The sequence below is a fragment of the Passer montanus genome, unplaced genomic scaffold (genome assembly GCF_014805655.1).
Source record: "Passer montanus isolate IOZ18808 unplaced genomic scaffold, ASM1480565v1 scaffold11, whole genome shotgun sequence".
Taxonomy (NCBI): Eukaryota; Metazoa; Chordata; class Aves; order Passeriformes; family Passeridae; genus Passer; species Passer montanus.
This window is the reverse complement of record NW_024357613.1, coordinates 5,961,479-5,988,260: the sequence shown is the minus strand read 5'-3', so window position 1 is coordinate 5,988,260 and position 26,782 is coordinate 5,961,479. Positions and strand designations below refer to the sequence as shown.

Sequence of the window (26,782 nt, the reverse complement as noted above, 5' to 3'; positions counted from 1 at the left end):
TTATGCCAAAAAAAACTAATTCAAGGTCTTCCTTGCATTAATTATTGTCTTCCTTGCATTAGTATACCCCTACAGCTTGAAAACATGACTAAATTCAAGGCAGAGACTCCTCTACAACAATAACAACAAAAAAGTTAATTAAAAATACATTTAAGCAAGACTCAACTTTGGACAGATACATAGTCACATAAAGTAATATTATTAAAGGCAGGATCCCTTGTCTTCAGAGCTAACATGCCACACAGGCACTTCAAACAGCATATCAGCTATTTGATGACAAGCAAGTAACAGCTTTCTAATTGATAATTTATCATTACTGCAGTTTAGAATTAGAACTTAAAAAAAAGGCAGTGCTGCAATGGTACAAGTGCAAATTAGAATCAAAACTAAAAAATGCTGCCGATCCTTCCTGGGCTCTCTATAATGCTGGCCATATATATGCAAGAGGATATTTTGAGAAGAACACCTGTACAATTTCCTACAGTGAGGAAATCCCAAACTGTCTTTTCAGAGCTTGCAAACGTGCCAGCTTATCACATAAGAAAATGAGGGGAACATTAATTGAGGCATGATATTATTCCTGGCAGATATAATAAAAAGGAAAATAGCCCCATTATGTCTCTAGTGATTTGAGGAGGTTAAAACAGGATTTTTCCAGCTGTGGTTGCATTACTTAAGTCACTCATATTCTACTAGAATGGTTGTAAAATTTCTTAAAACATTTTAAATAATTGTACTGTAAGCTAATACATACTTACATATTACACAAGAATCTCCTAATGAACAGTTAAAAGCCTTTGAACAATTATTATGAGTATTTAGCATGGCACATAGGCTGTCTGTTCAGACTTATAGAATAAACTTTCAAAGATGCCCCAGAAACAAAAATGCTACCCTAACACGAAAATTATACAACCAAGCATTTTATTTACATTCGTGTTTTGGAAGCAACATAGATGTGTACCATATGATGTCATGCTAAGCAGTAAAAGCTCTGGGAAAGAAGAAGCAAGGGGCGTGGGGAGCAAAGACACACATCCACACTTATGGGGTTTGTCTCCCCAAGAAACTGTTAAATGTCAGCTATTTCCATCCCGGGAGTGAGTGAGAGGCAAGGGGGGGCATTTGGCTACTTGCTGGGATCAACTCACCCCAGCCAGTAGCCAAATAAGAAATTTCTTATACAAAATGGAAGAAACTACTTTTGGAGATTCTTTTTACTCTTCCCAAATCTTTCAACGAGAAGACACATTAGAATAATGGAATCATTAAGGTTGGAAATACTTCCAGGATCATCAAGTCCAACCTTTGACCAAATACCACCATGCTCACTAAACTGTATAATGAAGTGCCATGTCTACTCATTTTTTGAACACTTGCTCCCCCCTAGAGAAGCAGCTAAGACTAATGCCTTCCTGTTTCTTGAACAAATTCATCAGAATCCAGTTTCCAAATAGAAACTCACTAAGTGACACAGTTCAGCAATCCTCGCCAGTTTCAAAGAAAGGTGCAGTTGTTTAAATGGCTGTATGGTTTGCCTACAGAATGTAAGGAAGTCACAACTATACAAAGTCATCTACTTATTCTGACAACGCTCAGAAGGCAGTTTACAACTGAAAAACTGATATTTGCTCCACAATTCACCTGACAAATGCTTCAATAACCAACCTATCATTCCACAGTGATCTATTCTTGCTTTAAGACCTATTTATGCTTAAGATTTAGGCCAGTAATATCAGATTCAGTCTATTTTTTAGGCTAAACATCCAACATGCCTTTGGGCAAAAAAGATGGCTCAGAATAAACTCATGATCTAGAACAAATGACAGTAAAGTCTAGGGAAATGTATAATTTATACCCATAAGTTCTGCATATAATGAAAGGGGAGAGCCAGCAACTTTTCTATTCCTAAAATAACAACTAGGTAAAACATTCTGCACCTTCCTTTTAAGTTATTTTTCTCTAGCACCCAGCTGATTTAACAAGACAGAAAAAGAACAAGAGTTTTATTTTGCATCTCATAGCTGCACTCAGTAACAGGTTGGCCACCAAACTCTAGTCCACATGTTTTGGTAGTAAATAGAAGACTCAGAACACCAACTGCCCTTTCTGCAATACTCAAACAGTCCACATTGCTACTGAAGATTAACTCTTTCTTAGCTTCAGTCCAGTCTCATGGATTTTCCTCAAACTATACACACTCGTGTACAACTTCAAGAGGAGTATCTTTATCTAGAATAAGCTCAAGAAACACCCAGAATAGGGATCTTTCACAACACTGGTAAACTCAGTGAGCACCATTACCACAGAACCATAGGGTGCTGCTATTGCTATTGCTTCCTTCAACCACATTTTTAGGTGTTTGTGCAGTGTTGGGAATGGCTTGACCCTGGCCAGCAGTCATGCTGCTGCTTGCTCACCCCCCACAGTGGGACAGGGGAGAAAACAGGAAGAAGAAAAGAAAAAAAAACTTACAGGGTTGAGATACCGTTTAACAGATGAAGAAAAAGAAAAATACCCCCCAACTGAAGGAAAGAAATGCTCGCCACATCCCACAGGGTGACCAATGCTACAAGCTCCAGTTTACTAACCTCCAAAAACCAGACATCCCAAAAGGAAAAAATCCACCCTTTCTTTTTCCTCTACCTCTGTTTTTATTTCTGAGCGTACACAGTACAGCACATCCCACTGGCCAGTCTGGGTCTACTGTCCAAGCTGTGTCCCTACAGAGCCTCTTGCCCACCCCCTTGCCTACTTGCTGGGCAGGGAGGGTGGAAGAAAGCTTTGATGTTGTTCAGGCCAGGAGCAGCCAAAACATTGCTGTGCTATCAACATTGTTTTAGCCACAAATCTCAAGCACTTCTACTGTGATGAAATTTAACTCCCAAACCCGGTATAGGAATGTGCTCACATTGGCATTGCTCAAACAGAGGCGATCAAATTCCTCAGAGTGAGATGAGCATAAAGAATGCCCTGACTGTGCATTTTCTTATGGGTTTTGCTTGCAATAAACACAAAATTGCTCCTTTCTGTGATGTGATGAGGTATTTAAAAAGCAAGAAGGGGTAAATACACAATGACCGACTATTGCTCATAATGTAAGAATATGGAGGTACATTACAAAACTTAATGGTTTAAGGTAAGAATAATACCAAGTAGAATGCCTTTCCTGCAAAGAACATAATTGAATTTGGGAATTCATTGCCACAAAATGCCAAAAAGACTAAAAGTTCAGGTATGCCTAGATGAATCAATGGACATCAAACACCTTGATATTCAACATCTTAGAAGGCTGTAATAATCAGTCATTTAAATAATGGATTACTAAAGATCATATGAAAGTGAAGGTATAATTGGATTTGTCTTCCCTTTTTTTTCAGTAGATCACCTAAGCACCTCCTACTGGCTGATGCAGGAGACAGACACTAGACAAACATCTTTGAAAACAGAGCTACAGGGTGAAATGACAACAGAGATTCTGAGGATTACAATTTGGGATTTAGGAGTCTAATGTCTCTCAATCTGTTTCTGGGTCCCAGCCTTGTTTCTTTCTCTTTTTAGTTCAGACATCAACTGTTACATTTCTAACATCCAGCTACACATCATAGATAATTTGCTAAATTGCTTTCGATTAGATAAGTTTATCTGAACTAGAGAGTAGATTATGGTCTCAGTCCTCTCTTCAAACATTAAAGCATAATTCAGTTTAAGAAAATGTGTAGGCTAGAAAGTGCTAACACCAACTTCAACAATTGTTACTACAAACAATTTACCAGGAAAACAGTAAGCTGTTATTTAGAGTAATGAGGACTTCAATTTTCTATGGGGAAATTTTGTAGGAGGGAGAAAAGAAACCTATTCAGCACTCAAAACACCCATATGACCTAGAATTAATCCCACCTTTAACAGCTTCCAAATAAACTTAACTTTTTAACTAACCAGAGAAAGACAACATGTGTCTTTCCTTCCCCCAACCAGCTCCACACCACATTAGCAGCTCGTGTAACTACTTGTAACTAGCTCCTGTAACAGAAGAATGAAACATGCAAGAATAACATGGATCAGCCTGAGCTCAGTTTAGTCTTTATAAAGGATAACTTTTTCAGAGAAAGCACTGTAGGTAAACAGGACCTGCAGAAATATACATCGGCCTTTTATGCAGGATGAGTTTTCCACTAACTCTGTAAAAAAATATTTTTCAACTATAAATGTTCTTCTTGAAAACAGAACTAACACTACACAATAAAAATCTGAAAATTACACTGAGAAGCAAGGGACTGCAACTACTTTAGAGGCCAAATTACAGTCATATTGATCACATAGCCACAGGATGGGTAAGGCTGAAAGGGACCACAGTGGATCATCTGGTTCAACCTCTCTGCTGAAGCAGGCCCATCCTAAACCACAAGACACAGCGCAGTTCTTGAGTATCTCCAACAAAGGAGACTCCACAACCTCTCAGGGCAACTTGTTCCAGTGGTCAGTCATCTACACAGTGAAGTTCTTCCTTACGTAGCAGCAGAACTTCCTGTGCATGAACATCTCCCCATTGCCTCTTGTCCTAGTGCTTGGCACCACCAAAAAGAGCCTTGATCCATCCTCTTGACATCCTCTCTTCAGACAGTTATACACATTTATGAGGTCTCCTCTCACTTATCTCTTCTTGATGTTGAACAGGCCCAACTCTCCCAGTCACTCTTCTTAAGAGATGTTTCAGTCCTTTAATCATCTTCAGAGCCTTCCACCAGAACTGCTCCAAGAGCTTCAGGTTTAGCTTCAAAGCAAGTTCTGTAAACACAGAACTGTCAGAATAAAACAGTCGTTTGACAATTTCTTGCCTTCTCTCTGATTCAGTGGAAGTCGTGACCTAACCTCTTCCAAAGGCCAAGCCAGCTTTTAGAGAAAACTGAGGTCTAACATGTAAACTATACATACAATAGTATATACAGACCTTTATACAATGCATGAAGGCCCTAGCTGGGAGTTGGTCTGTACTCCCATATAAATGTGACGAGAGTTCCTCCAAATATCTACACATGTAATTCCAAGGTGATGCAAGTTTACTCTCCTCTGGCCAGAAGCAAGTCAGATCGAAAGGAAATAATTTTACTACAGCATCTACTCAAAAGCAGCATGTGTTAATCAGACACACCACCTCACTGTTATCATCAGTGCCATCTTTAGATGAAAGACAGTTTGCATCTGACCTGATGGCTGGCTTGGTTTTCTTCCTCCTAAAAACTTAGCTCTGCAACCTTACCATGTGGACATACAAAACTCTTGCTGCACCGCCTCTGAAACTTCCAATATTTTTTCTAGTCATTGGCTAGACTGAAGTCTATCTTCTGGAAAGTAACTAAGCGTGACTATTAGATTTCTTCTCTGCAAAAATTACATTTGCTGGCTTCACTTCAACAGAATTACCTTACGGTCAATTGTTTAAAAAGCCATGAGACTAAAAGGGTCTACACCAATGTTAGTATTTTAAGAACAACAACAAAACCTACATTCAGAACTCACAGAAGGTTTTAAGCAAAGGTATTATTTGAATTCCAACATGATACACACTCCTGAAGCACCTGAAGGGTAAGCTGTAGGTTGCTACAAGACCGTCAATTGTTTTTTGAGCAAAGCTGTCAGTTTCAACTAAATTGGCTAACTAAAATGAAGCAGTAGCCAAAGGAAAAAACACTATGTGACCACATGCTTTTTTCATTCTTCACTTCTCGTTCTCCACATTTATTAATACCAGAGGTAAGTACTGAAAGCACATTCGACAGCGGAGCGTTTCCCACTTGACCACTCCCGTCAGCAAAGCCGTTCCGAGAAGCACAGCGCGGAAGGCAGGGGCGAGCACACGGCGCCCGGGCCTTCGGGAGCGGCCTTGCATCACCCGCCGCCGTGCGCGCCGGGGCTGCAGCACGGCGAGCGCTCCGCCAGCCCCGGCCCCGCTGCCAGCCCCGGGCACGCTGCCTGCCCTGCCCGCCGGAGGCGACCCCCGCCCGCCGCGCACCTGCCTTACGGCCCGCCGGTTCCGCTGCCGCCAACAGCCGGCGCCGTGCGACACTGCCGTACGGCGAGCGGGCGGGGCCGTGTCCGGCGCGGCCCGCGGGGCTCCGGTGCCAGCGCGGGGCTGTCCCGGTGCTCCCGGCGGGGCTGTCCCGGTGCTCCCGATGGGGCTGTCCCGGTGCTCCCGGCGGGGCTGTCCCGGTGTCTGCGGCGGGGCTGTCCCGGTGCTCCCGGCGCCCGGGTCTCCGCGCTCAGGCCTGCGTCGGCTACAGGCCGGGTTCTCCGTGCAGACAAACCGCGTGTCGTCCGCCCCAGTTGTGCCCGGCGTGGAATATGCCTTGGGGGCAGCTCCCAGCAGTGTTTCACAGAAACACGGAATGAACTACATTGATAAAGATGTAATCTGTACCGAGTTCAACCTCTGACCTAACACCAACCAACTTGTAACCTAAACCGTGCTGCCAAGTGACATGTCCAGACTTGAGAGCCTCCATGGACAGTGGCTCTTCCCTGACCAGCCCATTCCAGTGTCTCATCACCGTTTGTGCGTAGAAATATTTCCTAATGTCCAAACTAAACTTTCCCTGGCACAGTTTAAGACTGTCCTCTTGTCCTGTCACTGGTTGCCTGGGAGAAGAAGCTAATCCCCACCTAGCTACACCCTCCCTTCAGGCAGTCATAGAGAGCAGTAAGATTTCTCCCAAACCTCCTTTTCTTCAGGCTCAACAGCCCCTGCTCCCTCAGCCTCTCCTCAGAAGATTCTGTGCTCCTATGTTAGTGGCCTATGTCCTCAGTTGTACATGTTACATATATATATATATACACACGCTCTATATCTGTGTAATGTGATGCTTTTCAATAAAGATATTATCTGCTAGATATTTGGTGGACTAGAAATGCCAGACATTGTGATGTCATAACGTAACATGTTAATATGTGCCTCAGGAAAAAAATGTTCTCATTTTCTTCAGTATGTACAATTTTTTTTTGAAGATATATGACGTTTGATGTCCACATCTTACATAATCCTTTGCTTATTCTCTTATGTGTTGTACCACATTTTTGGCAGCATATCAATATTCATTACTATCTAAATCTACTGTTCACTGTCTTGTCCTTTGTTTGACTGCTATGCTTCTTGTATGTCCAATAAAAAGGTGTAAATAGTCTTTCTCCATCTTTTGCATTAAATCCTTCTGGCATAGCCACGTGAGAAGTTCAAATTTGAGAGGAAAGGTTTCAGCCAAGTAGGCTCAATATTGTAGAATCTGAGAAGCAAGAAACGTATCTGATCTTGAGTTTGCAATACAACCTGGAAATTTACAGGAGTTAATTCACCACTGTATGCCTCACTTCACGTGTTTGTTAACCAAGCAGTAACTGCATTTGGAGTCAAAGCAGTGCTGTTCACCTGGAGAACAATGGGTACTCACAAGACCCAATCCCAGTTTATGGTCACTGAGTACTGCCAGCTGGTATTATTGTCTTGAATTATTGTCTGCAAATGCATTATAATTTATGGACTCTTGAATTGACTCTTTTTGTTTCTTTGTAACAAATAAAAATTAATGCTAATATGTGAATCATGAATTTTAGTTACTTGAAGAGTACTTCAGATTCAGAAAAGAAATAGATTAGTAATTAAAATAACCTTGTCTGTACTTTGACAATGGAAAATGTATTAAATTCACTGTCTAACAAAAAAAAAAACCCAACAAATTCATTTGCTGTTGAGACTGTAAAATGAACCTGGCAGACGTCCTTTTATCAGTATTAATCGTTGCTATGATGAGAGTATCAAGCATTCAAAACTAACTGCTCTCTGCAGATGTCACTGTTACCAACACTGGGAGAAAAATCTTAAATCAATGTTATTATGTGACAATAATGCAGGTTCCTCAGAAAACATTCTGAATCTCTATTGCCCATGATTACAAAGTAATCATATCATGCCTGCTGCAACTGCAATGCTAGCAAAAGTCAGTGCGTTGGAGGTGCTGTTATTCAAATGAGCTGTAATTCTTTACAGTCATCTTGTTCACATAGATTTTAATACTTCATTTAAAAGTCACCAGGCGGAGGCACTGACCTTGCCTTGGTATCAGGTGCCCATTGAAGCCACCCTAACAGTCCCCTTCTTGGCTGGGCAGGGCAGAGGAAATCTAACACAAGGATTGTCACTTGAGATAAGGACAGGGAGAGATCACTCAGCAATTACTGTCACAGGCAAATCAAACTCAACTTGGGGAAAAATTAGTTCAGCTTATTATCAATCAAAATCAGAGTAGAATAATGAGCTATAAAACCAAATCCTAAAACCACCTTTCCCTCACTGATGCCTTCTTTCTGAGCTGAACTTGATTCCCTGCTCCTGCCAGTTGTGCAGGGCAGCAGGGAGTTTGGGCTGCAGCCAGTTCATCACACGTTGTCTCTGCCACTCCTTCCTTCTCTGGGGTTGGGTTCCTCACACCCATCACCTGCTCCATCATGGGGTCCCTCCCACAGGAGACAGTGCTCCATAAACTTCTCCAAGGTGAGGCTTTCCCAGGGCTGCAGTTCTTCGTTAAATCCTCCAGCATGTGTGCCTTCCACACTGCTCCAGTGTGGGACCCTCAATGAGATCACAAGTCCTTCCAGCAAATCTGCTCCAACATGGGCTTCCCACAGGGTCACAGGCTCCTTTGGACATCCACTTACTCTGCTGTGGGTTCCTCCTTGTGCTGTGGACCTCCACTGTGGAGCTTTTTGGGTTGCAGGGGGATAGCTGGTTTCACCACAGTCTGCATCATGGGCTGTCAGGCAATCACTGCTCCAGTGCGTGGAGCACCTCCTCCCCCTCCTTCTTCACTGATGTTGGCATCTTCAGAGCTTTTTCCTTTATGTTCTCAGTCCTCTCTCCAGGTGCAGTTGCTCTTGCTCAGTTTGTTTTTTTTTGGTTTTTTTTTTTTTTTTTTTTGTCTTCTTAAATCTTTTAGCACAGAGATGCTACCATCAACACTGACAAGCTCAGCCTTGGCCACTGGTGGGTCCATCTTGGAGCTGGCTGGCACTGGATCTGTCAGACACAGGGGAAGCTTCTGGCAGCTTCTCACAGAAGCCTAACCCTGTACTCCCCCCGTCACTACCAAAATTGGGCCATACAATACAGCTGCACAGACACTGTGAGTAGTCTGCAAGTTCTTAAAACTGAATACACAGTGTATCATATGTCTGAAGAAGATATGAATAAGAAAATAGGTATCTACGGTTGCATAAAAATTCATAATTCAAATTCGTTCCTTGAGACCTGAGCCTTTTATAATGTCATGCAGGCTACATGAAGCGGATATATCATCTCCATTATTACTGGTTCTTATGCATTGCTGTCTGACTTCAATCTATTTATGTTATCTTCTACTGGACATGAATGTACCTGGATTTAACCCCCAGTTGCTTTTCTTTAGCACAGTGAGTTTTCAAAGCAGTCTTAAATTTGGTACATGATTTTTCAAATTAATTAAGCAGTCTGATACTTCTTCTGTGCTGGTGAATATCTATGTAGCTAGAATAGAAAACATGTTTCTTGTTAGTCTCCATTTACTATTTGTTATTTCGTAAGTGTATTTAGAAGTTCAAGAGGACTGCTTGCTTCACAGTATGGATAAAGAGTATAGAAACACATTATCATAATTTGACAGAATTCTTGAGTGGTAGTGGACAAGTCTTTTTTGTTTTCTTTTTTTATTTCTTTCAGTTGCTGAGCCTAAGTTTAAACAGTTACAAATTTCCTAGTAATCCCCACCACTACAATTTTAATTAAAGCTTATAGAATTAATCCTGAATGACTTTACATATATAGCAGTTGAGTAAGGAGAACATTATAATTTTGATTTATTTTCTTTCAGAAAAGAAAAAAAGTGCCTTTTGTTGCAGAAAAGCTTTTTATTTGTTTTTTAAAATAAATACATCATGACCTAATAGAAATTTTACACTGTTAGATCCAACAAGAAGCCTAAACTTAGAAAGCATCTTAGATATTTTAAAAAGATTTCCCAATTTATTTATTTATAGAAGTATTTTGGGAGTCTTCTTTAGCCATCATGTTTCTGTACCTTGGTCATATGTCGAATCTGATTGATGCTTGCATAATTTCAAGACAAATGCTCTGTGTGTCATGTTTCATGAATTTGCATTAACATATTTGCCAGCTCTTTATCAGAGGAAAACGAAAAATAAAGTAAACCAAATAAAAATGTCTATTCATTTGGAACATGAAGCAAGTAACATTTCTTTTCTGAAAATCACCATATGCAACAGTTTAAAATTAGAATAGAAATAGGAATTGGAATAGGAATAGATAGAATAGATTAGAATTGTTTCAATTGGAAGGGAACTACAATGTTCGTCCAGTCCAACTGTCTGAACAATTCTGGGCTGGCCAAATTAAGAAATGTTATTAAGGACGTTGTCCAAATGTTTTCTAAATCCTGACAGGCTTAGGACATTGACCACCTCTCTAGAGAGCCTGTTCCAGTGTTTGACCACACTCATGGTAAAGAAATGCTTCCTAATGTCCAGTCAAAACCTCCCCTAGCACAACTTTGAACTCTTCCCATATCCTATCACTGAATCCCAGGGAAAAGACCTTCTTCTCCACTTAAGCTAAAATAGGGAGCAATGAGGTCACCTCACAGCCTCTTTGTCTCCAAACCAGGCAAACTTGACATCCTCAGCTACTCCTGACAGGATATGACTTCCAGCCCTTGCTCCAGCTTTGTTGCTTGCCTCTGGGCACATTCAAGGACATTCAAATCCTTCTTAAATTATGGGGCCCAGAACTGCACACAGCACTCCAGGTGGGGCTGCACCAATGCCGAATACAGTGGAACACTCACCTTTTCTGACTCTCTGTGCTGTCTTTGATGCATCCCAGCATGTGGGTTGTTGTCTTGGCTGCCAGGACGCACTGCTGCCTCATACTGGATCTGCTGCCAGCCTGCACCCCCAGGCCCTCTTCAGGGCTCCCCATCCTTTCCTCTCCCAATTTACACTTATGCAAATGGATAGAGTAAAACTTTGAAGAAGAATACAACTGATGTTTGTGGCAGACAAATTATTGCCAGATTTTAGTCTTTGTGAGAGGTATTAATAGGTTTGAGAACTCGTAACTTACGTAAATGTTGATATGGCACTATCTTGCCAGAGAGTTGATATGTTGGATAATATTTTTAGTAGTCATGAAGTATAGAACTATTAAAAACAGTTAAACAAGGCTAGAACTGAATTCCATGTTTCATAATTTGTTAATTTATTTTAAAAATTATTTATAAACTGAGAAAAAACTATGTGTGTGTCATGAATGGGACCTGCTCAGAAATACAAATCAGAAATATAGACAGTGTCTTATTTCTTGCTTAATTTTCATTTCTTCATTAGTGATTTTGAAAGAATGCACATTAAATCATTCTTTTACATAGAAAATTTCAATGTGATGCTGAAGTGAATTGAGCTGAAAAGTTACATCATCATAGTCAACAGGCTTCATACCCATTTAGGCTGATATTAATTGCTAATAGTGTAGAATCATGTTTGGAACCTGGTGGGTGGACCTTACCTGTTTCTCTATACCCTGGTAGCCTATAAAAAAGGTGGTAGAACTGGCTCTCCCTCTCAGTTGTATTACTGCAATGATTCATGCTATTTGTTTCCTTTAATAAGGTGTCAAAGAAGAGCTGCTGAGATGTAGGTGCACAGTTTGTGGTAATTGGGAGTGGGGCTGTAGCCAAGCCTCATCCCTAATGGGCTACAGCTGTGAAAAGCAGGTGAGCAGCACTGAAATCAATGAGACAGGGAGTGCCCAGGTGCACTGACCAACCACCAAAGGGAACAGAGGGCACACAGAGGTGCAATGCGTGGACATGAGGGGTATAAAAGGCTGGGCTAACAAATGTGAAGGGCAGATGCTTGGAGCCTTCTGAAGTGGTGTGGTGTTACTCTGGATGGGTTGTAGCTGTCTGAAGTTGTGTGATGATGCTCTGTGTATTGTGGCTGTCTCAACTGTGACATATGCTGTGATAGTGAAGGGAGTAGTTTTGGATAAAAGTATCAATGTCTTATCTCTGCAGACTGGATAATGCTGAAGAAAGGCAAATACAAGTGATTAATTCACATGGTTTGGGGGAAAATACCAGAAAATACAAAAAAAAATTATGTGCTTGTTGTGCTTCCCTAGGCCTCTCTCACCTTCTTATGTCAATGAAAGGTTGTAGTTTCAAGCCAAGAGTGCTGAGGTTTATTCTAATGTATGATTTATATAAAAATATTAAGCACTCCATTTCTGATATGATACGTTCCTCAAAAGCAAGGTTGTTGTGTTGTAGGTTGTGCAGTCTGGTGGTGATATTACTTAGACCAGATCAAATTCATCTAGAATTAGCTCAGAATACTACATTTTCCCAAGAAAGTAAGAAAAGTTTTCTCTTCTAGCCAGACACTAGCCAGAAACATCCCTTTCTCACTGTAACTGATAATTGATCCTCTTAAGGCAAGTCCTGAGTGATCAAATGTGGATAAAGACAACAGTACTTTTGCCAGTTTCTGAAAATGGGACATAATCAGAATTTGTTCTCTCAGCTGGAGTTGCAAGTGCCATCTCAACTCTTTTTTTCTGCTTACCTCTTCAAAGTACCACAGCCTCACAGCAGGCTATCCCTGTGAGTTCTGCTGAAAGTGGAGCATCTTTTGCAATGCCAGGTGCTAGGCTGTTGTCTGTTATGCTGCTACGTGTTTGCCATTCTAGCTCATATCACTGAGCACAGTGCCCTGAAAAAGAGGTTGATTAAGGGGTTTGTTTCAGAAATGAATATGTGAGAGGGATTGGTAGCTGTTAGAAAGTGGCAAGGATCTGCTGTAGCTTGATGGTTCATTCCTTACACAAACTGCTGACTTGTGTATGTGTTTGTATAGCTAGACAGAGGGAAAAAAAACTCTGCATTTTATACAGGTTTCTTTCAGACATCCAGATTATTGTAGTGTCTCTTTTTAATATATACTAGAAGATTTCTCAGAAGCTTATTAAGTATCAAAAGAAACCCAGGACATCATTATTGAAAGTTCTGCTGACACAAAATGGGATAGTGCTGTAGGGATTCATGTCACATATGCTGCAGGGTAGGAGGAGGCCATTCCTATCAGCAGTAAAGCAGAAGCACCAGAGACATGATAATTTCTAGCTAGGACATTTTAAGTCCTGCTTAGTCACAAACTTGGAGAATGACTACAGGCAAATATCTTCAAAATATACTAAAAAAATAGACAATATTTCAACGTGTCAAATCAGACAGAGATGTCAACATTGCCCTGTTTGGAAATGGATTTGTCAATGAAAAGGAAAAACAGTGAAGTTGAGAGACAGAAAACTGCTGCCTGAGGACACTAAAGAACAGAGCTGTCCCAGTACAAGATGAGTAATATTTTGTGGTTTGTAAATTGCTGAAGCTGGTGTGTTCACATCTGACAAAGGATGGTTGGCAGAAAGAAATCAATAAATAGAATTTTGAATAGTAAGTCTTTTGTTATGGACACCATAATTTTTCATGTATTTATTCTGGGGAATTCTATTAGCCAGAAGACTTTTCAAAGTACTTCTATTAAAAAAGATGTTGAGATGTTCCTGCTGAGATTATTTCTTTGTTCCTCATAAAGGATATATAAGAACTGTCCAAGTGTCCTTTAACATGGATAAAAAGCATGATTTTTGATGTGATCATCATGTCCCTTCTCCCTTTTGAAGGCTATTCAGGGAACCAATTACTTGTATTGGAGAGCACAATTGTCGTGTGAACTGAACAGTGAGACCCTTTGACAGAATGGTCTTATTTAAAATATTATCAGTTATTTTGACTGGAGGGATATGATGGATTTTTTTGGTCATGTGCTCACATTTCTGTTAGATTATTTGGTAAAAAGCTGCCCTGCACATACAGAAGCAAGCGCTAAAAGACAGCAGCTGGCAAAGAAACCACAATTGTGGACTTGGAGGTTATCTTGCCCAGACTCCTGCTAGGGCATCCCAGATGAGCTTTAGCTATGTGCCAGGGTGATATCCATCAAGATGAGTCTCAGAACACCTTGCAGGTGGAGGCTGTCACTGCATGAGGGTGTGGGACATGTTATGGAGTGCACAGTAAAGAGCAGTTTGTGATTGCAGGAAATTTATACTGGGACATTTGAGGAAGGAAAGAAGGCAGGAAAGGAAATTGGGTGGTTTGGGGAGGAGCAATCACAGAGAAATAGAAGGATAAGGGGATTGAAGGGGCCATTTGCAGGTAAACAAGTTAAGTACACTTGTCTGGCCATGCCCTATCTTCTTACCAAAAGCCATTTTCTAACCCTTTTGTTAGGTTCCTAGGTATGTGTGTTTGTGTCTGTGATGCCTGTGAATGTGTGAACAATAGTGAAGATGAAGCTGGACTAGCCAGCACACAGGTGCAATGGCCGGGGAGCTAGTTGTGCCTCTCAGGGTGAATCCAAGGGAGAGTTAAATACTGAGGACTGGGGAATTCCCACCTGTGTGTGTATGTGTGAGTGCAGGGCTCTGCATCAGCAGCTGAAGTGGGGCTGGGGTATCAGGTGCCAGCAACTGGGGAGACTGGGACCTCAGAGCAGCTACTAGGTGTAATTCCTTAACTACAATCTTGTATTAGTCCACAAGAAAACTACACATTTTTACAAGAATGCATTCCTTGAATGATAAGGTTTTTGAAGTAATTTGCATTGTAATATAAGATATGTTAGTGTAACAGGTAGCACACTTTTTTACTTTGAAGGTCATCACTTTCCTTTATAAGTGCCAGATTGTCAGGTGACGAGCAACTTGTCCCATTTTTTCTGGCAGAATAGAGGAAAAGCCTATTGAATATTTTGATTCTTATTCTTTTTTAATGAAGCAAGTAGCTACAGAAGAGCTCAGGTACCCCAGGAAGGCAAGTAGTCATCACTGATGACAGTGTTGAAACCAGAAGACAGAGAATCCAGCAGGAATTAGGGAGGTATTTTCAATGATCATTGAAATGAGTTACATGACACTCACATGGATCTATGCACTTTAGGAACCTTCAATTATCTTGAAGTGAGGCAGAAGACAAAAGCCAACATAATCTTCTTAGAGTCATTCTAGTAGCCCCGAAAAGGCAGAAGATACTAGACAGCTGTTTGCATAACTAGTATGAAAGAGAAGGTTTCGGTTTGTCAGACATTTATCCTGAGATGGTTGGATGATGAATACTACAGCTTACTTCTTACAGAAAAAAAAAGTGGTGATAATCTTCTCCACTGGAGATTAGCTGGAGCAACTATGAGACTGTTAACACAAAAATAAAAGAGAAAACCTTATAAGAATGCAAATGTGGTATAAACACAAACTCAGGATGTTGTGATCAAGGTCAACAAATGTGAAAAGAATATATATTTCGGTTGCTATATGGTGCTGCTGGAAGACAGGCAGGAGGAATTGAGAATTCTCACTGATTAGAAGAAATTTGATATAACTAGTATTGCTAAAAGCTGATGAGTTGATTTGCATGATTAGAGCATTAAAATCAGTGGCTATTACCTACTTAAGGAGAACAAAGTAGTCAAAAGAAGTAACAGAGTGCACTGAAGAAAGAATGTGATGATAACTAGCACAGTCCAGAAGACTGAGGAAAAATTAGTAATTGTCAGTTAATGATGTAATCTTTAGAGACATATTAGAGGTCTCATACAGGTCTTAAAATAGTCTCCTTTAGCTTCTTTTGGGCATGATAGATGACTATACTCTAACATGAAAAACTGTGCTCCCAGCTCTTATTTCTCTATTTTACTTGCCATTATAGCAGTAAAGATGCTCTAGTCACCTGGGCTGAAACAAGACGAGTTTTTAGGTTTATATGCAGTCTGGCAAACAAATTACCTAAAAGTTGGGCTCGATGATCCTTGTGGGCCCCTTTCAATTCAGGACATTCTGTGATTCTGTAAGTGTTTTTCATTAATCAGAAATGACTGATGAAAATTTACTGAAGGACAAAAAAATTACTTAATCCCACAGTGCAGGCAAGTCCCCTCTGCCTCACTGGTAAAGTGAAAGTTAGAAATAAATCACAATATGCAACATATGAAATACTAAATGGATACCAAGAACTGCCTGGTAGAAATTGCCTTCTTTCATATTGTAAGAAAGAATCACAGAATCACAGAATAATGAGGTTGGAAGAGACCTCTAAGATCATCAAATCCAACCTATGCCCTAATATCTCAACTAGACTATAGCACCAAGTGCCATGTCCAGTCTTTTTTTAAACACATCCAGAGATAGCAAGGCCCCACACCTGTTCAGTATTACCTGTAATGAGTCACTCCAGACAAGGAAGCTCCACCTCCTGCTCCTGAGTGGCTCACAGAGCAAGGCCCCACACCTGTTCATATTACCTGTAATTGATGGGTCTCTCCAGAACAAGGAAGCTCCACCTCCTGCTCCTGAGTGGCTCACAGAGCACTCAGAAGCTGAAGGAAAGTAAAAACACTGGGAAAAGATCCATGATAGCTGTGCTAATATTAATAATTTTTTAAGTGTACAGAAAACCAATCAAGCAGTGTGAGTACAGTGCATGGCTCACCGGTGATTGCCACTGAACATGTCTGCCCTGCATTTTGCAGGAAGTGCAATAAAGAGCTTATTTCACAGCAGGGCTAGAAAGTTTTTCCATTAGTAATTAAGGAGATTATAAACACATTTTGTGACTGAAAATTCTGAATTTAATGGTTTGCATAGAATTTCAGAAGAGATGATTGAAGGAATGTTTGACCAGCTGATGTGCATACTTAAGAAATCTTGGAATCGTGGCTACATTCTGGAGACTAAACAAGTGGATATTTTGTGACATAAGTAAGTAAGTAAGAGTATTCTTGAAGGGAAAATGAACAAGGAGGTGCTTTAATAGTGAATTAGTAAAGTATTAAGGAATGTATATCATTATGGATTTATTGAAACGAAGTTATGTCAAATTAACCTGATGTCCTTAATTAAGATTACGAATTTGATTGCTGAAAGGAACTGCTTGGATGTAACATACTTTATTTTTATAAATTATTTTATGTGTCTTGCATCCTATCTTGATTACAAAATCAGCACTACACAGCTATGCATTTAATAAACTAGTGAACTGGCTAACGAATAACCTATAAACAATAGTTATCAAAAGAAAATCAACCTCTGTGAGGTGTTCTGCCAAGGGTTGAGAGTGGGTCTGGCGCTATTGGATGTTTTCTTCACTTCTCCAAAACTGAAAATTTGTCAGTGTTAAATAAAGAGAGCTTAAAATTATCCTGTATGACTTAAATTTCTTGGTAAGTTGCATTCCATCAAACAAAAAACAATTAAATGCAACCAGCCATGAAAACTATAAATATGTGAGACCCTTATAGTTGAAATTACAGACAAAACAATATATCCACAAATTTTCAATACCCCGTTCTGTGAGATTATGCTCAGCCTTCTACTATCCCTCTGGGTCTTACAGTTTCACAAGTCCCTCACTGGGAAAAGTGTGATGATGATGAAGTCTTCTGCCTCACTCTAGAATCCACTTGGTATTATTTTTGTCTTTGCTAAAGCAGTCTCCATTTTGCTCATTCTCCATCTGTCCTCAAGGCAATTTTAGATCCAAATTCACTGTATTTCACTGTATTTGATGTAATTTGTATGTCTTAGACACCTTTTCTTTGCTCTCACTGTAAACTGGTTTTGCCCAGCTCTGAATGTTGCATTACTTTGAAAATCAGTAATTGATGACCATTGCTACTGGTGCCTTTTTGGCTTACCTAGAAACAGAGGCCAGACAAAACGAAGAGAACAAAAAGTGGTTATATTTACTGAAGAGCCTTCAGTGATATTTATGGCAGACAAAGCCCCCCAGGTGCTACACCCAAAATAAACAACCGATCATGGGTTTTCACACTTTTCTAAGTTTGGTCCATTTGCATATTGGGGATTAATCTTCCAATTACAGCTTCAGGTAATTAAGTCATTTTATCCCAAGTTTGCTCCCCCACCCCAACTCACCTTTGTTTACTTCTCTCAGAGCCTGAGACAGTAAGGTGTCCTTGATTCCCAGGCTGAGAGAGGAATTGTTTTGTCTGATCAAAATGTAAAGACAGTAGCTAGTGTAAAGTAATACACTAAAGAATTACAGGATTACAAATACATGAAAAATATAAAAGCTCAAATCCCAAGGCATCATTCCTTATTGCAAGTGGGCTCTGCTGTCTCCTATGCCTGTCATTTTAAGGATTCCATTATCATTACCTGTCCGTTCTCCTCTACACAGCATTTCACACTAGGGTCATGGATAAGTTATTACATAAGTATAAAGTGTGCTTACAATTTAGTAATTTCAAAATGCATCAAACAATAGAAGCCATTTGTACAATTGTATGAAGCTCAGTAGAAATTTAAAAAAAAAACCACCCTGTAGTAGTTTCAAAATGCATCAAACAATAGAAGCCATTTGTACAATTATATGAAGCTCAGTAGAAATTAAAAAAAAAAAACCACCCTCTGTAGTACTGCTGTGGTCATTGGGCAATTTCTGTTATCTGCTCAAGCAAACCTCCAGGCAGGCCAGGACTAGCCTACACAAAGCTTGACTTGCCCTGGTGCCTGTGTTGTTAACTCTAAGCCTGTGGTCTGGTGTAACAAGACCTTGCTAGGCTACCATACTGTGCTAGAAATTAAAAGGGAAAACTACTTACAAGTTAATATTAGGGCCAATAAGACTTGGGGTTATTCAGCCCAGAGAAGACTCAGGGGAGACCTTACAGCAGCCTTCCAGTACCCAAAGGAGCTTAAAGAGAGCTCTGTGAGGGTGGTGAGACACTGGAACAACTTGCCCAGATCATACTCCATCCCTGGAAGTGCTCAAGGTCAGATTGGGTTGGACTTAGGGTTCAGGCTAGGTTGGATGGGGCTTGGAGCAACCTGTTCTAGAAAGTGTCCCTGTCCATGACAGGGGAGATGGAACTAGGTAATCTTTAAGGTCCTTCCAACCTGAACCATTCTGTGATGCTTGTATATTAGGTTCTGTTTGACTGACTCGAATAATGGTGATTTTAAAAGTAATATAATAGAGAGGATTTCTTCTTGATAGATTGAGATATTGTTGCCTTTTGTCTCAGAATGCTTTCTTCTGCTAAAAGCAAGCAAGCAAATAAAATTACTTTTTGAATGCACTGTCTAATATTTCCATGGCAACATTAAAATCTCTCAGTTACTGTGAAAACAGAAAAAAACCCCACAATATTGTTACCTAATGACTTGGTTCAAGATAGTATACCACAGTTTTAAGTCATCTAAAGAGAAATTTACCGTGAAACATCTTCAAGTCAATTGTTAGCAATTACATGGGTGCTGCTGAAACAGAAAAGTTCAAAATAACAACTTTTGACTATTTTAGTAGTGTGTTCTCTGGTTTGTGTCTGTGTTTGGCCATTACTTCTCTAGTTCTTTGGGGTGTTCTAGCCACAGCTGTCACAGTTTTTATTTTGCATTATTTTGGCACATGAGAAATAGTTAAATACTCTCAGGCTTTAGTGGTGGAAAAACAGTATCTGAAAATGTTCCTTAATTCTGGATGCCACTTTCTCTTCTGGTTTCAGTTGAAAGAACTTGATTTGTTTCAAGAATTGCTGTGTGAAAAGGCAGTATGTTTGTTGCTGAATTGTATACCTGATACATTCTCTTCTAAAAGGTGAATTAGTACTGGCATCTTTTGTAGGACCAGGGATACCTTCTCCCTAAACAGTAACAAACCAAACTTTCAGCAGCAATTCCAGGACTGAAATGACTATTAAGGACTATACTTAAATATTATCCAACAGTGTAAAACAAATGATAAAACTAATGTGCTAGTTTGGGCTGGGATAGTGTTAATTTTCTTCATAGTAGCTGATATGAGCAAATATGCTTTGGTTTGGTGCTGTAAACAGTCCTGATAACACAGGGATGTTTTGGTTACAGCTGAGCAGCTCTTGCACAGCACCGAGGCTTTTCCTGCCTCTCACCCCACCCCAGCAGTGAGGAGGATTGGGGGTGCACACGGAGCTGTCAGGGGACACAGCTGGACATCTGGACAGCTGACCCCAAATGACTGCAAGGATATTCCATACCATATGGCACCATGCTGACCTTTAAGCTGGGGAAAGAAGGAAGGAGCAGACACTGAAGGTGATGGTGTTTGTTTTCCCGAGTCACTATTACACATGATGGAGCACTGCCTTCTGGGAATGACTGAACACCTGCCTACCCATGGGAATTGGCAAATTAATTCCTTCTTTTGCTTTGCTTGTGTATGCAGATTTTGCTTTACCTGTTAATCCATCTTTATCCCAACCCATGAGTTTTCTCACTTTTAATCTTCCAATTTTGTCCTGGATTCTGCTGGAGGGCAGTGAGCAAATTGCTGCGTGGTACTTAGGTGTTGGGTGGGGTTGAAGCATGACAACTAGCCAAATAAAAAGAAAAACAAGCAACAAAGTTGAACAAAACTCCCTAAAGAAACAAAACAAAGATAAAAAGCAACACCCTTCCAAAGATTTTATTAAAATATATATTGAGAAGTTAAGGAAAACAATAAAAAAAACCAGCATAGATTTAGCATTCTTCTTCTGTTCATCCATCTGTCTTGAAAGAAGAAATGTTCTTTTGGTTTTATTATGCATTCAGATTCTATGCACCTAAATTTTTACAGCTTGCTTTATTCATCACAGAACAAGAAAAAAATGCATAAGAAGCCCATTTTCATGCAGGTTTTTTTTTTTTTTTTTCTGAAGAATAAGGTCATTAAGCTGAGATGACATCCCTATCATTCTTTAAATGTCTCTGAATATTCTGTTTGGAGTTTTTAATTGTTTTATTTATCTCAAATCCCTGCCATATGATAAATCAAGCGATGGTAATTTTTTCTTGTCGTTCAGAAACATTTTCTTCAGTATATGTATGAAATGCTTATCTGTGGTTACCTTTTGTTCTCTCTTTTTTACTGTTGGTGAATCTCTTCTTTTTTTACAGCTCACATTCTATTTCATTGGTAATATCCAGGGACAAAATTCTCTTTACCTGTTGCCATAGTCATGGGGATTCAATGGCTGTATGCATTTTCACATTCAGTAGCAGCACTGTCATCATTAGAATCCCAGATCTTCATCATGAGACTTTTTGGTTTAACTGATAGTGTTCATTATCCTTGCTTTGTTTCTGTCATAGCGTGCCACCTCATTTTCCTGCACAACAGCTGAGCTGTCAGCATAAACTTTTAAACGTGGCAAAACTCCGTGTAGCAACATCTATGAAAAGGATTGTTGACATCTAAGTAACAAAACACCTTCCTGTAGAGTGGTACTTGTCAGTCAGAAGGACTGGAAGCGCTGCCTTCACCGTCAATTCACATATGCTGGCTGCTGACTCCACACTGTGATTTGTGAAACCCAGAACAACCTAGAAATCAACAGGTTCTGACTTTTGCTGTCACTGGTGCAGTAGATCAGTTTAACTAATGTAATTGACTTTAACCAAATGACCATCTACTGCCACTGAGGAATAGAAGTGCAAATTTAGCACTATTGATTTTTGCCAGGTCACATCAGTGACTATTTGGATCAGCTTTTTCAGCTTTCCAAATACAAACTGTGCTATTTGATTTGCTTCATTATAAATGTAACGAGCACTCCTGAGGTGATCAGCTAATCAGTGTGGGTTTTTATGCTCATCAGGTCATAAAATTCATTAATGGATACATTTAGCTTCCTACTGCTGTTGACAGGATTACTGTTTCTTTTTGGTGCCTTATTTAGCCAAACACTGAAGAGAGAGATGTTTCTGCAGATCAGATGTAAAAATAAATAAGTTGCTTCATATTTAAGAAGAGGGCTGTAGATAATTAACTTACTCTTGAGTTCCATAAGATAAATTCAAATTTCTCTTGTTAAAAAAAAGTGTTTTCATTATTGTAAATAGCCTTTTCTTTTTAATTCTGTAAAATAACTAGGATCATTTTATACAGTTTCTAGTATAAAATGGACTTCACTGCACTGCAGTTTGTCCTTCATACACTGGCACAGAAGCACTTACTTATTTGCTGTTTCTCAGCCTTAGGAACATGTGAAGGCCTGACAGTATTACTGGGAAGCCTGGAAAAATGACAAAGATTTGGTAACAAATGAAGGTAGCAATACCCTGAGTTGAGTATATCTGGCACCCTCTTAGAAAGGGCAAAATTGTTCCCCTCCCATTCTCATCTCAGGAGCCCAAGCAACCCCCGTGCAACTGCCCCATTTAAATTTCCACTTAAGTGAAGTCATTATATTCTAATGGGGATGGATCTTTTTAACACTTGAAAAAAAGGAGGGCACTGAACTCACCCTTTGTGGTAGGCATATAAAAAAGCATGAAGCAAGGCATGACAGAATTATGCTTCCAAGTTTTCAAACCCTCCCAGCTGAGTAATTGAAACAACTGAATAGTACTGTGTGCACATAGGAAAGCCAGTTTTCCTTTCTGATTTAACACAAGTTTCTTGGAATAATGGAGGCACTTTTCTCTTCAGAACGAGAAATATACTTGTTTTAATTACTCTCTCAATGTATGAACAAGCCAATGGAAAAGAAAAAAAAAAGAGGGGAAAAAATTCAGTATCAAAGCTCCAGTATGTTTCATGATTAAAAGAGGATAATATTTTTTTTTGGTTTTATTGTTGTTTTCACAGAAATAAAAGCCCATGAAATGGAGTTCAAAGGTGTAACTGCTGCTGGGCAATTAATATTGGCTGTACCTATACTATCTTTTTTAGGCTTACCAGGTGTCCAATTTTTTTTTAATCCACTGAAATAATATCTTCTGGCAAGCCTGTTTTGTCTGCATCACTCCTGCCTTCTTTGTCTTCTCAGCATCTACACGTCCATCCTGGGCACTGCCTTCAGAAGTGGCCTCATACTGTGGCTTGGGCTATAGCCCCGCAAGCCTGTACTTTAGAATGTCTCTTACAGACAGCAGCGAGGACTCCTGGTACCTGATGTAGCTCTGGATGCTTTCGTGGCCCAGGGCTTGCCTGGGGCTTATATGCTTTTCTGCAATTGAACTGGACTTACCAAGAACACAGGTGATCAGAGACTGTTCAGCATAGAATTCTCCCTTACATAAATTTTTATAAGACTGTACCTTTTTTCCCTGCATTGGGATTCTTCTTTGTCTGGATACAGGAACATAGCACCTTCCACATTTTAGTCCTGTAGCCTAACTGGGTTAGGATCTTAAAGACCATCTGAGCAAACTGCATTGCAGCATTTTAGTTTTCTTTATTGGATCACTTGTGTCAGGCTTTTTGGATCATCCATGTAATAAATAAATTCCCCATAGATTTTTTGTGTACATTCTTCACTCAAACTTTTATTTATATATCTTCCATTTTTTTTAGCTATGATGTCTGACTCTCTTTTTGGTTTTCAGAGAATTTAAAATGCAGATGTTTACAAAGATTGTGGAAAACTTGGGGGCAATATGGCATTTCTGTCTCCAATTTAGTTATTCATGTCTGAACCTGAAAACCAATAGCAGTGCAATTCTCTGATGTTGCCAGAGGAACAACAATTATTTCAAATTACCTAGAGGTGACAATATCAATTGTCCTATCCTTTTCCAAACTACAAATGCAAATGCCATGTGTATCTTATGCAATGCAAAAAGCCATTGTAGATATGGGCTTAGACAAAATCTCTAGGAACCATAGCAAGCCAGAGAGATACTCCTCAGCAAAAAACTGGTGTTCTTAGGTGCTCTAAACAACATTCTGCTAATTTTAAAGGAACCATCTATATGTAAACTAAAATCTGTATATTCATGTAACTATTATGTAAATAATAGCTTAAATTGAATGCTGTGCAACTCACCAATAAATTCACTTGAAATAATTTTCAATCTCTGTTAAACATGTAGTGTTCAAATTATTTGTTTTTATTATAATATCATTTGTGTACACAGTCTTTTGAGTTTAGAGAGTTTTTATGTAAGGAAAATGTTAAAAATTATTTCAAGTTTCTCTATAAGAGGCTTTGCAGCAATTTGATCCCAGCCTTGCAGATTTCAATTGGAATTGAAAGTTAAATGCAAGAAGTGTTTACAGAACAACAAGAGCATGTTGTTCTCCATTCCTCTTCTACTGTCTATTGATTTTCATTTCATCCCACATCTTCTTCAAAAAGTTTCGTTTTCTCAAATGCATAAAATGCAAAATCAGATGTCTGAACAGAAGTTTTCTTTGAAAAAGAAGGAAAAACATAGAAAAATGAACTTTTTAATATTTTTTTTTCAGATTGAGTGCTATTTTCACTTACAAAGAAACAGAAAAATCTTAGTTTAAATTTTGATTCCTATGGTCAGAGTGATATATTATTATTCTCATGTCATTTAGTCTTTGCTGTTATGATCCCAGCTCACAGAGATCTTGAGGGACTGAAGAGTTATAGTCAATACAATTTAAATAACAACAAAAATACCTTTTAGAAATGCCTAGAACTAATTTTCTCTCTCTAATAATATCTCAGTTTCAAGCACAAGTGTCTCCTGTCTCAAGAGGAGACTAGAGGTGAGACTGGAGACCCATGGCTTTGCATGTCGCTGGAATGTGAAGATTTTGTTTTTCCAATAGAATAAAATTAGTAAGATGCAAGGTATTAAGAAGAATGTATTTAAAGATTAAAGCTGCTTGCAAGTGTAAAACTAAACTGCATTCTGGGACTATTTACTAAGGGAGTAGAATTTTTATATTTGGTTAAAGTATTTTAGTCAGGGAGGAATTAATGAGTGAGTGTAAATGACAAAGTGATACACTTCTTTTCATACCTCTTTTAAAACATCTTTGTGTGTACACCCACACAGACACACACAGAATTTTACAGGTGTTGAAAATATTTTTCCTATTTACTTTTTTTTTGGTGAAGACTGAACTATAAAATTGAGTATGAAGTGAAGGATTCATACAGTTATTTTGAAAGAATACCTATGTATTCCTGCATCTCCCTGGGGTAGCAATGAACTCGCTAAAAATTCAGTGATATTGAACATTTCAGAATAACTATGAATGATTACCTCTGTTCCTGACTTGGAGGAGATCAGCTCCCAAAGTGGAGAGTGCTGTTGTTGTGCAGTCTCTGGCCTGCAGCATTCCTGATATCTATCCAGAATGCTGGCAGGTGACAGGAGACAATGATTGCTTGTTTCTTTATTAGCTTGCTTACAGAAGATTAGGTGCTGGCAGTAGTTGATGAAGTTGCTAGTATCTGCTAAAGATTTATTTGGTCTTAGACAGATTCCTGCATGTTTTAGGATGAGTAATCAATTTGCTGTCAAAGGAGGTGTTGGTCATCTGCCTAGAGAGAGGCTCAACTCCTCATTCTAGTTTTACCCTGAAGATGACTAGGGTCATAAGGGCTGCCCTTGGCAATTTCTGTGATTGTCAGTTTGAATGAGCTGGATATTTGCAAGGGTGGTGCAGTTTCTCAAACCACACCCAGATTTAATTTTTTTGATGAGCAGTCATATACCATATATCCTATATTTCAATTTTTCAATATCAGGATGAGATTTAATAGTAATATTAATATAATAGAATAATACATATGGTACTTCTCTGAAATGTTCATGGTTTCAGCGTTCATCCCTCAGTGTGATGGAGAATTGATCATTATTGCCAGACAGTATTCTGAGCAAATGTTAATAGGCAAAACTGTTCAAAGAGCATATGCTTACTGAAGATACAGACTATTTTCCATCATTTAACTGTTATAATCTCTTCAGCAATGCTATGTGATGATATCTTGCTTGAGAGGTGATTTAGTATTCACTTGAAATTATAAATATTGCTGGTAACATATCTAGCAATTTGTGCACAGAATGGGCTCATGTAACCCTCAGTTTAAAGACACTGAGTTGGGTCTATACATGACAAGTATACAGAAAAAAACCCCATGTTACCTCTGTAGGAGGCTGTATGATGTCACATGGTCTGGAATATTCCTTTGGTCAGTCTGGGTCACCTGTCCCAGTTGTGTCTCCTCCCAGCCTCCCAAGCACTCCCAGCCCCTCCCCAGCGTGGCAGTATGAGAAGCAGAAAAGGCCTTGGCTCTGTAAGCCCTGCTCAGCAATAACAAAAACATCTCTATGTTATCAACCCTGTGTTCAGCACAAATCCAAAACACAGCCCCATACCTGCCCCTGTGAAAAAAATGAACACTACCCCAGCCAAAAGTAGCACAGGGTATCACTCGAGAGGATTTAATTTGTGTTTAAAATCTAAATGGCTAGCAATGGACATATTCCAGTAAGTAAATTAAGATATATTCAATATCATCAATGAAATTCAGAAAACAATTTGGCCCTGTATAGGGCAGTCACCTAGTGGCTCATCACCTGAATCACACTCCCAATCTATATTTTCTCAATGTCTCTTAATTGCAATAGGGGCTTAGACACTCATGTGCTTTCAGAAATTTCACTGGAGTTTTGTAAAATATGAACTGACTCTCATCCTGTACGTTCAGGACCTGTTATCTTTGCCAGGGTCCTCAAAACAGAAAAATATAAACTCATAGAATTACTCTTGTGTAGATACTATGATTAGCTGTCACGTATTTCTTGAAAGCTAATTCTCTAAAATTTACATTTCCTTCTAAGTGTACGTCTCTTCCTGGAGTTGGACCCTAGATGACT

General features: G+C 39.4%; 1 protein-coding gene across 1 annotated transcript in view; it reads right to left on the bottom strand.

Annotated features, from left to right (window-relative positions):
- Positions 1-6,063, bottom strand: part of ASCC3 (activating signal cointegrator 1 complex subunit 3) — a 251,135-nt gene extending 245,072 nt beyond the window's left edge. Inside the window, exon 1 of the mRNA XM_039727495.1 lies at positions 6,014-6,063. The gene's annotated coding sequence lies outside the window, so the exon portion shown is untranslated. The remainder of the gene's footprint in view (positions 1-6,013) is intronic.
- Between the last annotated feature and the right edge of the window lie 20,719 nt (positions 6,064-26,782).